The sequence below is a fragment of the Xiphophorus hellerii genome, chromosome 14 (genome assembly GCF_003331165.1).
Source record: "Xiphophorus hellerii strain 12219 chromosome 14, Xiphophorus_hellerii-4.1, whole genome shotgun sequence".
Lineage (NCBI taxonomy): Eukaryota > Metazoa > Chordata > Actinopteri > Cyprinodontiformes > Poeciliidae > Xiphophorus > Xiphophorus hellerii.
Genome location: NC_045685.1, coordinates 29236774 through 29239936, shown reverse-complemented (window position 1 = coordinate 29239936; position 3163 = coordinate 29236774). Strand labels below are relative to the sequence as shown.

The window sequence follows — 3163 nt, the reverse complement described above, 5'->3', positions numbered from 1 at the left end:
CATTTTCTAACATCTTGTCCCTGGTGGGTCAGGAGGTTCTGGTTCCTCTCCAGCGAGACGTTTCAGGCGAGGGGCAGGGTCACCTGGAGGCGGGGTCACCTGGGGGCGGGGTCACCTCTACAGGTCATCAGTCTGTCGCAAGAGTTAAAAATAACAAAATGTAAAAGAAAAATAAATCAAGTAATAAAATTCATAAATAATAATAATCTTTGATTAATGAAATTTATTTTAGGCTTCAGATGGTTGTTAGAAAACATAAATAATAGAAACAATTTTAGTAAATCAAGTTTAATTCACATTAAATATGATTTAATTCAGAATTAATGATTTATTAATAACCTCAGCTGGTTCAAAATCCAGAGAAAACTGATCAGATTCTCCTAATAAAATATCAGATCAATTATTATTGGATCGTTTAAAAATTGTAACAACTGCAGCAGCAAATATCTGGATATTGATCATTGATCAGTTCAGCTTGTTTGTTTTTGAACAAACTGATTCTTTGTTAATATTGATGATTTCTGTCAGAATTATAGATAAAATAATAACTGATAATTTCTTAGATCTTTGATTTAAATGAAAGTTAAATTGATCTAATTCCACAAGATCAAAGAGAAAATAATAATAATTTAAAGTCACATCCACTCTATTGATCTATTGATTGATGACTGAAACTCACCAAAGTAACCATAAATATTTAAATTATAATTATCATAATTAACTTCAATAATTTCTCACTGTTTTTTTTAAATAATTATATTTATTGGTTTTCAATGTTTTGACAAATAAACAAATACAATACAAGAACAAGAGAACAGTCCAGCTCTTATAGTTACATACCTGTACATATACATATGCATACACATACACACATATACACACATACACATACACACCAAAGAGAAAAGAAGGAAGGGAAAAAAACAAAACAATGAAAGACAAATGGTCTGCACCAGAACATTTCAGGTCTTTACAATTCGGTCCTCAAATTACAAATCCTCTCCAGAGAAACACAGAAGTTTCAAATCCTACATAAGAAATAAAAGGTTCCCAAACTTTATGAAAGTTATCTTCTTTATCGTGCAGTTTGCTCGTTAAATAGTCCAGAGATATATAGTCCAGTACTATATTTAGCCATTGTGATTTACTTGGAGCTTTGTCAGAAATCCAATTCAGTACCACAAAAAGTAAGCATTCTGTAGAGCGACGCTGACATTTACCAGTTATGCCGGCGTCAGTTAAACCAAGTAGTAAATACAATGGATTGAATTGTGTGCAAACAGAGAAAATCTTATCTAATTCACTGTCAGGTCTAAATACCTATTAAAACAATTTAAACAAACACAGGAAAGACAAGAGAGTTAGATTCTTTGTTCTCGCGAGGAGAGCAGACAGAGGTGTGCTTACAGTTACAAATCTCCAACCTGCTCTGAAACACATTTGTCCCCTCCTCGCTTTTATTGCTTTTAGGAACCCTCTCACACTGGGCGCTGCAACTCTCAAAGGGCGGGGAAAACAATTCATCACATAGTTGCAGCGCTAATGACATTCACTATTTAGACACATGTTATCTACACTCTAAATCCTTCTGCTCCAGTCGAGTACCAGACACGGCGTCGAGTAGGACACGTTGTATATAACACAGGAGAGCAGAGTTTATTGCTGGGCAATAAACTCTGCTAGAAGAGTTGTCTCCGCTATCTCCCAGGAAGTCTTCACTGCTCTCTTTCCCAAGGAGGTCACAGGAAGGAATCAAAGTTATTTAAAACACAGAAACATTACTTAAAATAGAAGAAACAAAGAAAAAGCATATAATTAAACATTATCTAAATGTAACTACAAGGCTACATGATACAACGAATATTTGATAATTAGTAAAAACAATACAATTTACCCAACATCTCCCCCCTGTTTATCACATATTTGTTCCACACCTCTTATCCCTCCAAAAACAGTCACTTCAAATGATTTTCAACTGGGAGTTCATTTTTTGGAAAGCAAACATGTTTACACTCAGGGGTCATACCCAGTCCAAAAGCCAGGATCTGGATACCTGTCAGAAGAATCCTCATCAGAGTATTCTTTGTCAACATCAGATTTTTTCTCTAATAAAGGATACATCTGTGCCATCTGGTCCTCCATGGGTGAAATCGCTGTGGTAATGAGACGGTTAAACAAAGAACGCAGGCACGGAACAAAACAACATCCACACAAAGTCAAAATTGCAGCAAAAACTGCAATTGATACTAAGACAGAGGACACCAGGTTTCTATACTTCCCAAAGGCATCCATCCATGCATCCCACATGGAAGTATCCACTCCAGAGTGTTCCTTCATTTTGCCATTAAGGGTACGGAGCCCTGTAATGGCCTTCGTCAAGCTCCCATCAGCCGCTGTATTGTTTGGAAAAAATGTGCAACATTTTTCTCCAAAAATCATGCACACCCCTCCTTTCTCAGCCAGCAGCATGTCAAGAGCTATGCGGTTCTGAAAAGCCATCAGTGAAGTAGCAGCCAGCTGTTCATGGACTGCCTCGAAACCAGCCTGTGTCCAGTTGCCCAGTCTTTGTACATTGTAATGGATGTAATTTATTCTGTCTACGTTTTTGTTTATCGTGCACCACCAACAAATTGTAGATTCAAAACCAGCCTCAACCTGATCAACTAATTTATATTCATCAGGCACTCCACGAGGGACTCCGATGGCATCGATGTATGTCGGATCAGTATCTGTATTTTTCCATGTCACTTCACGTTTCTGTAAGTGTTGCCTCTTCTGAAACAAAACACTAGACAAAGAGAGTATTAGATCTTCAGCAGATGTAAGATAGACATATACAGGTAATAACAGAGAAACTAATGCACAAAACCCTGTTACTTTTCGAGGTAATCTATCAAAAAGTCTGTCATCACCACACCACCACCAGACAATATTTTTCCTTTCACTTTTATGTGTAGCACAGATCAGACATGTTCTTCAAAAGTTTTGTTTAAGTAATATAAGTTTCAGTAGTCTAATTAAGTAATATAAAAGATAAACCCATAACATATTCTCCCCCCTGATGATGCATTACCTGCTAATGCATCACAATTTCTACTACTTTAAATAACGATGTTGATGAAACAGGTTTATTATTTTAGCTGAGAAAATCCACCCATATTCA

The 3163-nt window shown here is 36.4% G+C and overlaps 1 long non-coding RNA gene across 1 annotated transcript; it reads left to right on the top strand.

Annotated features, from left to right (window-relative positions):
• The first annotated feature begins 1407 nt into the window (after positions 1–1407).
• LOC116732274 (uncharacterized) lies at positions 1408–2244 on the top strand. Its single transcript, XR_004341753.1, has 2 exons — positions 1408–1629; positions 1687–2244. It is a non-coding gene; the product is annotated as an uncharacterized LOC116732274 (long non-coding RNA).
• Positions 2245–3163: the final 919 nt, after the last annotated feature.